This window comes from Narcine bancroftii, chromosome 1 (assembly GCF_036971445.1).
Source record: "Narcine bancroftii isolate sNarBan1 chromosome 1, sNarBan1.hap1, whole genome shotgun sequence".
Taxonomy (NCBI): domain Eukaryota; kingdom Metazoa; phylum Chordata; class Chondrichthyes; order Torpediniformes; family Narcinidae; genus Narcine; species Narcine bancroftii.
The window spans coordinates 112,184,955-112,195,588 of record NC_091469.1 but is presented as its reverse complement, the minus strand read 5'-3'; the positions used below and the strand labels follow the sequence as shown (position 1 = coordinate 112,195,588).

The 10,634-nt window shown below is 43.7% G+C and overlaps 1 protein-coding gene across 1 annotated transcript in view; it reads left to right on the top strand.

Annotated features, from left to right (window-relative positions):
• Window positions 1-739: 739 nt before the first annotated feature.
• Window positions 740-10,634, top strand: part of LOC138762704 (versican core protein-like) — a 235,676-nt gene continuing 225,781 nt past the window's right edge. Inside the window, exon 1 of the mRNA XM_069936293.1 lies at window positions 740-1,121. The gene's annotated coding sequence lies outside the window, so the exon portion shown is untranslated. The remainder of the gene's footprint in view (window positions 1,122-10,634) is intronic.

The following is a 10,634-nucleotide window of genomic DNA, read 5'->3' as shown; positions in this document are numbered from 1 at the left end:
GGACCTTTGCCATCCCCTGTCCTGAGCGATCCTTGTGCAGAATAGGTGATTTCTTCCAGGGAGAGAGAGAGAGAAAATAACTTCAATCGGAGATTCCGATGGTCATCACTCGAGGTGCGCCACTCAAATCCCACTGATGCTGTTCGTCCCGCTGCATTTCACGAGCAGATTGTGTTTTGCCACATTGATCTTATTGTTTGAATCAGGACCACGTATTAATTTGGAATCTGGCGTCTTTCAGAAACGCGGACGGAAAATCATTTTTAGGAAACAGTGTGTTTTAATTTCATAAATAGGAATTCGGTTTTTTTTTCTGTCGGCAATTTCTATAGCCCGTTAACTTGGAACTGCTCAATTCAAACTATTCGACACTAACTTTGCAATAGCCGGTTTCCGCTCTCTCAGGACCTGCTGGGAACCGCCGAGTCCTTTGCACGAAATGGGGGTTGTGAGAGGTGATACTACATGGTCATTAACCCACACAAGATGTTCAGTGAAGCCATACACCAAGAAATAAGAACTGCTTCCTGTGCTACCTGCACTCCCGGCTATTTGCGGACAGTCAGCCGTGTCACGTCCCGCCAATGGCTGGAACCGGGGCTTCTTTCCAAAAATCATTTAAGCGCATCTTTGTGGAAACGATAGGTCAGATACATTTAATCAGGGGTATCACAGAGAAGACGGGGTTGAGAAGCAGCAGACTTTATCAAGTAGACAATATCCTTTTAAGGGTTAAAGGTAGTCGTGGGAGTCTTTTCATCAATTGGCTCTTTGTAATTCATCAGAGATTCAAATGTCTTTTTTTTCCGGCAACCCAGCCCCGAAGTCGGGAGGGCTCCTCCTCTGTAACGCTGACGGAATAATGATAGGTGTCAAATCCCACATTTGAACTTCCAGCAATTTGGATTTTTGCTTCTTTTCTCCCCTCCGGTCGAGAGCAGACACTTGCCCACGGTTCAGCACTCTGGAACGGGCGGAGTCTTGAAAGAGCCAAGGGGGAACCGAACCCGGGCTCTGATCGACTCAGCGACTGATTTCTCCGGGAACTACCGCAATATTGGCTGTGGAACTATAAGTCACGGTTTTTTAAAAGACTGTCTCGTGTCCCCGACCACTGAGAGGTAAGGGCGATTTGACGTTAGAGCAACGATATTGAAAGTGATTTGGGCTCTGTGTCTCATTCTCGGATATTAATCGGGGCCACGTTTGACAAAGACCGCAAGCCTGACAGATCAAGCTGAAAGGGTGGAAGTGTTCGAGATAAGAGGGGGAGAGCACAGAAGCACGGGAGTCAGGCTCTCAGGAAAGGGACTGGCGAGGGAAAGAGACAGGGCAAGAGCGAGTGGGTCAGGAGAGCGTGTGGGTTGCATGTGAATGCGGCGGGGTCCGCGAGTGTGAGGGCGTGTGCGTGCAGGGGGAGGCGGGGGTGCTGAGCCGATTTGAAAGTGCTGTCTCTTGACTGTGCATGAGTAGATTTATAGGGTGTGAGAGAAAGGGGATTTGATGTTTGCGGTGTGAATAGGTACGTGCGCTGCGTACGAGGTGAGTGTGTGAGTGAGGGCATGGTTTGGCTCGTTAGAGGGGAACAAGTTTGTGGGGCGGGCGATCGTGGCGGCCAGGATTCCCGCGACTGGTCGAATTACTCGGGGCAGTTTAAAAGAGAGCAGGAAGAATGGCAATCGTTCCAGAGAGTATCCTTTTCTTGCGCGCGGTCCCCTTTATTGCAGAGGCGAGGACAAGTACCTAGAAAGCATTGGCTCTGTTCGGCTTCGCTTGGGGAAGAAGGGGAGGGGGAGCAAAAGGCAAATCGACAGTGCTCTCTTCTGCGGAAGTTTCCCGAGGGTGAAATGGACCCTCTTTTGAAGATCGGACAAAATGCTCTTGTCTGCACAACTGCATTGTCGAGCTTGGTCTGAACACGCCTCCGGAGGGGCGCACGAGAAGAAAACACCTCGCAATTAATTCATGCTGGTCAATGGCTCGTTTCAGTTGGCGCACACGCGGTTCCTGGTGGCAACGGAAATTAGAACAGAATAAATTATGTGCAAGTGAAATCCGTTTCAAATAAATCAATTTTGTTGGAGGGGAGGACGGTTCAGTGAACAAAAGACTGTTGGGCGGATTTATTTGATCCCCCACTCCTCCCCTTAAATTTGAATCCAATGTAGCTTTACCAAGGCTCATTAAATGTGCGATTACAACAGGATACTGGGCACAGTATCAAATTCTACAATAACACGTTATTTAGCATTATCTCGAGAAACTCCCAGACCCAGAGCCCACGCATAATTAACAAGACCCAGAACTGAAAGGAAACACGATTCAGTTGCAAGAGTTAGAATCAATTGAAAGCTTACCATCCATGAATGTCAGGGGTTGTCTATGGAAATTATGACAGAATGAGGGGGGGGGGGGGGGGAAGCGTCAATGCTCTTAACATTTCCACTAATTCTCACTTGTTCCTGGACGGTGTCAGTGCGCCTGCTAAAATCCAGCGTGTGTGTCATAGCTGAGGAATGGAGTCAAAAAAGGGAACCGTGTCTATTTCCTTCAACTGGCTCTCATTCTCTGCCACAATGTCTTTCTGACACCCAGGCAACACTGGGGGTGAATTATCAGTGAAAGCGGGTAAAATTCCCATTAGAATGCAAATCAAGATTTTTTAAAAAGCACAAAACAGCGTCTCGTCGACACCAATGGACAGGACTTTTAATCAGAAACTCCAGGCTCATTAAAAAAAAAGAAAGGCAGTTTCTTTGTGCAACTTCGTCACTGGAGGTCTCGCAAGATTCCTTCAGCAAGAGTTCCTCCGATGCCATTCACTGGGTATGAAGTCGACTGGTTGGACACGAGCGCTTCAGACCAGGTCCCGGGATTGCTGTGGACGGGTTAAGGCGGCGTTTGGTGCCCCCTCATGGTTAATCTGCGTGAACTATTGCTGCACCCAGTCAGTCCTCTCTGCCTCTAAATTAAAACACATGCAATGGCTTAAACAGTGAAACATTTCAAGTGTAATTTGTACCTTTTTTTATATACCAGATCCCTGCATCGGTTGAAATGCTGCGATCCGGTTACAAAAGACTAGATTTGCTTCGTTCGTCATGACTGGATAATATAGTGTTTATTGCCAGTTATTTTACTCATAATGCTCAACAGTGACAAAAGGTTAGAAGCGGCGTGGGTACAGAGTGGCGGGGTAAATGGCTTCCCCGCAACTACCCCAATGTGCCCAGTGCTGTGGGCACCGAGGAGAGAGAGAGAGAGAATTCCCCATTCAACAGAGAATCTTCTGCTGCTTTGTTAAATGGGGGAAGGGGGAATGAATCAAATGTAATTGGGCGGTTATTGCAGTCTTTGATGTGAGGGAATCGCGCGAATTGAAACATCCCTTCTCCCCAACACACACACACACACAGATTTCTTCCGAAAAGGATGGAGAACGGGTGACAAAGCGGTGCATCACTGACTTAATCGATAACATTTCAATCAATTGTGTCTGCTTCAGTCGGTTTTGCTAATCCGGTTAGCAACGCCGAGCGTTTGAAGAAACTGCTGGCCCAACTAACGGATCACTCGACAAGAGGACTAGCCGGTTCGAGACAGGCGTGTAATCGCCTTGTCGGCGGTGACTGAGGAAGAAAGAAGTTAGAAATCCCAACATTGGCTTCGGATCTGGTTTCAGGTAAATCATTGCAGATTCAGCATAACAGAATCCAGCTGTTGAACCAGCCCAACCTGTAACTATTCAATGCAAAATTCTGTGTGGGGGGACGCAGTGCAATTGTGCACCGAAGGAAGTGAGAGCGCTTAAGTATATTTAAGACAATTTAATGCATTGGAGTCTGCTGGCACTGGAAGGGTTGGATTGCCATCAACTGCACTCTGTGGCTTTAAGCAAACTTCCTGTGCGTCATTCTATACAATTGTAAGGGTGGATTTATTTTAACTTGGTCAAGGCAACTCTCATTTGGTTCGGCAGTAGAATGGGGTTTGACTGAACTTCCATGATAAAAATGCCGCACAAATCTGCGGATAATATTATGAAGCCCATTAATGTTATTAACCAAGGCAATGGTAATTTTGGAGCTAATTCAATAGTTGATTAAAGCCGGTTTTCATTGGTTTCCAACTGCTTCTATGAGCTCCTTTAATGACTATTGTAGGGAATTCAAGACTAAGACTAACCCGCTGTCTTTACTTCCTCTAGACTACATTGAATTTCGACAGGGTTTCAATTGAACTTCACCTAACTCATGTAGTAATTCTACTCGGTCCATGCCAACACGCAGACAATGAGAACCCATACTGCTTTGAACCACCAGAATCACCAGCTCACGTTTATAAAACTTTTTCTTCTCGCTTTTTACTTTAATTCATCTTCAACTTGACTCGTGCTTTGCAGAGATCCATAAGAAACTGAATGAATACTTATCAGAGTGTTCTTTCTTTCTTCATGTGTGGACTTAGGACAGTGAGTGTAAAAATCTGATTTTGCAGTGACGTAATCTTTGTCTCAGTTTGTTCTCATCTGACATATACTTGGAGTTACATAACAGGGGTCACCTGAAAGCAGATAGGGTTAGGGTCCTTGTTGGCTTGCTTCTCCCGTGCTCATGTTCACATGATCTGAAGCTAACTGCTGCTGTTGTTAACTCAGGCTCATTCTTGCTTTTTGTATCAAAGTCAGTGCCTACATATTGGTACCTTGAAATGCCCAGGAATGAAGAGAATGATGCACAGGGGAAGGGGGAAATCACAATGTAGACTAACAATACACAGACAGATAAGATGAAAAGTCCATGGGATTTCCATTGACCTAAGTCAAATTGACTGTTCACCTTTGGGATCAACTAACTACACCAACTTCAATTCTAGTCTGGTTGCACTCCTGGGATAAAATTGCTGTGGTACTGGGAAGCAGAGTTCATTGACCTAATCCGTCTTTAGGCGTGGATATTTGGTTTTCTCTTTCCTTCAACAATTAGAGGCATCACATTTTCTCATGCTAATTATCATTGAAATTATAGCTGGAACAGAAGGCAGTGGACGCAGAGACATTTTGGGCTTTCCAAAGGGAATTGGAGAGGATTAGAAATGAAACAATTTACAGGGTTATGAGGAAGCAACGGGGGGACCGAATGAAATGCAGTGACTTGCAAACAACTGGAATGGAATTGATAGACTGAATGGCCTATTTCAACACCCTAATGTCGGTGTCGGTGCTGCACAATTGCTCAGCAAAAGGAGATGTAAGGCATCCCTTCAGTCCGATAGCCTACTGGTCAACCTTGGGCAAGGTGTAGTATCTGTTTAGCTTCCCAGTCAGAGTCATCTGAAGCCGTGGATTGCAGATGGTGGATGGTTTTTACAAGCAGATTCTACAAATTGGAATTTATAGTTGCAAACCTAAAATTGCTGGGCAGATGAATTTGCTGATCAAATGGCCAGGGTTACCCATCCAGTACGAACACTGCAACTGAAGAAACCACTTCAGTATTTTTTCCCATGTATAATTATAAACTCAACATTGACTATGGTCTCAGTTCAAAGATGGAGCCTTCACGGAAGGAGAACGGGAGGAAACAACTAGAGATCGTGATGGATGGAGAGATATGATCGCCCACGCCAAATGGCAAGGCACCTGAATGATGAATGACTCAATGACACTGCCATGAATAGGCCAGTTGAGAGCTGGAACTTGCCATATAGAGACTTCAGACCAGCAAGAGAAAGAACTTTCATTTAAGTTGTGCACATAATTGCTGGAGAAATTTTACGTAAACTACAATCACAGTGTCATCAGACATTCTTGTTTGAGTTCAGTTAAGTTGAGCATTGTCAAGCTGGCAACATTGCATGCTATCAATTTAACATTGTGAACTCAGTGATCCTTTATCAATCGGCTGCTTCCAATATATTTCCATATTATTTTCTGTCCTTTCAAGTTTTGCACAATGGCAAATTGTTAAGCTCAAAATTTTCCAGAGAAGTGAAGTGAATCTTGGCTTTGGCAACTCTATGTGCTTCATTTTTCTTTTTCCATTTCCATAGTCTCAATGCTTTCTCACTTTTCCAGCTGAGATGACAACTGGAGACTTGTCAATGCTATGTGCCAGACTGTTGTCAGGACAGCCCACATGCTTCCATACTACCCTGCTGAGGCCCAAGATTTAAACATTTGAAACCCTGTGAATCACTACCATTAGAACAATGGGAGGTTACTGCTTCCACATAGCAGTTATTATTCATCAGAGCTATACATGTCACTGATACATTTTGTGTAGAAAATATTGTGATCATTGCAAAAAAAAGTATTTTATTATTCCTGGTAATTATTTACAACTTGTTATTTGAATTTGGAATGCCTTTCTGAATATTCTAATTATCATTCCCACTGATCTGAGCCTTTGGTAAAAAGGAATCACATTTTGTTTGAGACTTGCTGGTCTTTCATCCTCACAAATGACACCCTTCAAATTTTCTGTTGGCATGATGTTGCAAACATCCCATTAGATCTCAGTGGAGGTTCAAATGACTGCTTTTGCATATTCACTGGATCATCTTTGGATTTCTTTCTGTCAGTGAGCTAAGGGGTTTTGAGAAATCATAACTGGACTGACAATGTTCTCCCATGTTTATTGTGCAATAAATTGTTTCTGCATCCGAATTTCCTCTGTGAGCTGATAGAAATATAGTGTCTCCCACAAATTATAAAACCCATTCTTGATAATGAAGTTTCCCACTATGATATGGAGCAGCAGCATGGTCGCATAGCCAGTAGAGTTACTGCTTCATAGTGCCGCAGGTTCAATTCCGACCTTTGGAGCTGTCTGCCCAGTGCTTGCCTGTCCTTCCCCTGACAGAATAGGTTTCCTTCGGTTGCTCAAGTTTCCTCCCACATCCCAAAGACTCAAGGGCTTGTAGGTTAAATGGTCACTCAAAATCCCCCCTAGTGAGTAGATGAGTGGCAGAATCTTAGGAGGATTTATGAACATGTGGGTGGGAAAAATTTAAAAAAACGGCTGGCAATATTGGTATAAATGTGTGGGTGATGGGGTGTCATGGACTCTCCCCACCCACCCCCTGAATGTTTCACTTAAATATTTCACCTTTCGCCCTTAACCCATGCCATCCCATTTGCATTTACCCTATCTATACCTCTCATAACGTTGTTATGAGAGTTAGATAAGACTCTAGTGGGAAAAGGAGTTAAGGGTTATGGGGATAAGGCTGGAAAGGGGTACTGATGGTAGTGATCAGCCATGATCTGTAAAATGGCGGTGCTGGCTCGACGGGCCGAAGGGCCTACTCCAGCTCCTATTGTCTATTGTCTATTGTTTATCTCAATCAGGTCTCCCATCATTCTCTGAAAATCCAGGGAATAAAGTTCTAACCTATTTAACTTTTCCATTTAACTCAGCTCTTTAAAGTCCTGGCAACATCCTTGTCAATTTTCTCTGCACTCCTGTACTCAGATCTTTGATTTATGAAGGCCAAAGTGCTAAAGGCTCTCGTAATGACCCTATCCACCCATGATTTCACTTTCAAGGAATTGGTATCTGTATTCCCAGATCCCTCTGTTCTGTCATACTTTGAAGTTCCCTACTGCTTACCATACAAGCCCTGTCCTGGCTTGTCTTCCGAAAATGCAACACCTTACAATTCTTTACTTTAAATTCCATCTGCCATTTTGCAAGCCATTTTCCCAGCTGGTCCAAATGCTGTTGAAAGCTTTAAAAGTTCAAGTTCAAATTTATTGTCAGAGTATATAGATGACCTCACATAAACCTGAGATACTGGTTCTTGCAGGCCACTTCCTCACTGCCCACTCTACCATTAATCTTTTCTGCAAATTTGCAAATCCAATTTATCATCCAAATTATTGATATAGATGACAATTAAATGGGGATCTTTGAGGCATATCACTAGTCACAGGCCTCCATTTAGAGAGGCAAACCTTAATATCACCTCTTGACCTCTCTCACAAAGCTAATGTCTAATCCAATTTACTACCTCATCCTGAATACTGAGTGACTGAACCTTCTTGACCAACCTTCTATGTGGGTCTTTGTCAGAGGCAGATAATCCTTCAATAATGTTCCTGGAATACTCCTCGAGAAGCTCCATAAGGTTGGTTAGACACCACAAAGTCATGTTGACTATCTCTGTTTTGGCAGCACAATGCCTTTACAGCACCAGAGATCGGGACCAGGGTTCGAGTTCCACACTGTCTGAAAGGAGTTTATACATTCTCCCCATGTCTGTGTGGGTTTTCCCGAGGGGCTCTGAATTTCTCCCACCATTCGAAATGTACTGGGGGAGCGGGTTGTAAATTTATTGGGTGGCACGGACTTGTTGGCTGAAATGGTCTGTTATCGTGCTGTATGTCAAAATTTACAATAAAAATAAATTAAATCAGTCCCTTTCAAACAAAGACATCTAATTCTATGTTATTTAATTGCAGAGGAATTTAGGCAACATTGAGCTGGTGGCTGGTTTACCTGAGAATTTCTAGAAGTTGGGGGGGGGGGGGGTTCAGCAGGTGACAGATGGGTTAAAGACATTGTGTGGTGATCCTGCTGGATCTACAACATGGAGGAGCATGAGTGGTTAGAGGACGGACTTACTCCACAAGAGGGTAAGAAGCTGTCAGTTGCAGCGTGGGGTGGGAGGGTAGAGGGTGAGCTGGGGTATGGAGAGGAAAGGGGGAAATGAAGGGGCAGAATAGTTGAGAGAAGGTGGGTGAGGAAGGGATTAGGCAAATGGAAGACAACAGGAAAGGGATACTGCAGGGGTTTGTGGGAGAGAGGCTGAGAAAGGAGAGGGCAAGAGGATTCTATTTGTGTTCATCTGTGTAAGAGGGTGTGGGGGTGCAATGCTTCTGGGTGTGGACAGAATGTAGAAAAACATAAGTCTGCGCATGTGGGGGGGATGTATGTGTTAAGTTTGCACAGCACTGCCTGAGCCTCTCCTTGGACCTCTTTGCCACTCAACCAAGACCTTCCTTTGTCAACACTGTGTGGCATTAGATGTGTAGCAGTGTCCCCATGTTAAAAGGAATCACATGCAGGCCACCTCCACTCCTCAAAATAAAGCTGAGAAACTGGAACATTGGGACCCTTTGGCCCTTTCAGAGTTGGATGTCGCTCCACCAAGACAGGTCAATAACTTGGATGCTTCTAAACTGACACTTATTTTCTGAAGAGTCATGATGGTTAACAGACCCAAGAAAAATCTTCTTTTGGAAGGGCGAACTGGAAAAGGAATGGCATCTTTATGGCATTGGTTTACCATCAAAAATGGACATCTGGCCCTGTGGGTTAACCCTGTGGGTTAATCAGATGCCAAGTTACCCGTTGGGTCATTCTATTTTAAAATCAGCACACAGTGTCCTGATCTTGGAAGCAAAAGATGTCTGAAGGATTGTTTGAATTTAACCTTGAGCAATCCCTGCACAATGTGTTACACTGAGAGGCAAAACATAATTTCAGGTGTCGGTTGGAAAGAACTTGAAAAGTAAGATTGACAAGGCAGTTGGCAAAACTATCTCCAGTAAATCCCTTCTCCTGACAAAATAGTTGTTTCACAGCCATTCTCTTGTTTTATCAGAGATACAGGTAGAAAGCATCATGGCAAAAACTTCATAGCGTTAGATAAAGGTATTTATGCTGGATGTCCATATCACTTTGCATCAATGAGTTAGATGTTCTCTTTATTTCAAGAGGGTAAAATTAATACACGGGTGGCACAGCTAGTGTAGTGGTTAGTGCAATGCTGTAACAGTGAATATGGTTTCAATCTGGTGCTGTCAGTAGGCAGTTTGTATGGTCTTCCCATATCTGTGTGGGTTCCCACCATTCAAAAACCTACCAGGGTGTAGGTCAATTGGGTGTAACTGGGCTTGTCGGCTGAAAGGGCCTGTTACCATGCTGTATGTATAAATTAAATTTATCTATTTTCTCTCTCCTCCTGTGGTCCCATTCATCTCTTTCATTTTAAATTTCTCCAAAACATTGGGTCTTGATTAATAAGCCTTTACCCTCTCTCAGCCAGCATCACCACTATTTGTGTTAACCCGTCTCTCTTGAATGCCAACTTATTACAGACATTTCCTTTGTTCACTTCCCCTTCTCAGCAACATGTTTGATTAATGGATTGAATGAAAAATGCCCTGACATGTTAACTTGGTTTCTCTCTCTCCTGATGCTTTCTGATTTGATGCATGGTTCCAATATTTTCTCCTTTTATTTAAGAATTCTAGTATCTGCAGATTTTTAAAAACTTTTTTTGGTCCATAATGTCTGGTCTGAATTGACATGCTTCACCATCAGTGAAAACACTTTTACCTTCATTACCTGTCATCATTGAATTGGAAGAAGGATCAAGGTATCCAAGAATGAAACAATTGTAATTTATTGAACCAGAAGCTCTTGTTAGAAATCAAGAGAGAGAAAAAAGGCCAAAATGTGACCTTAAAACCATGACCTAAAGAACAGATGGAGGGTAAAAACAACCAGCATCGAGTCAACAACTATAACTCTCCGGCTTTGTTCTAAATGGACGGGGCAAGCGCCATTCTGTTAATAGCCAAAAATATGGAGACACAGTCTCCATATAGGATAGTGACACAGTCA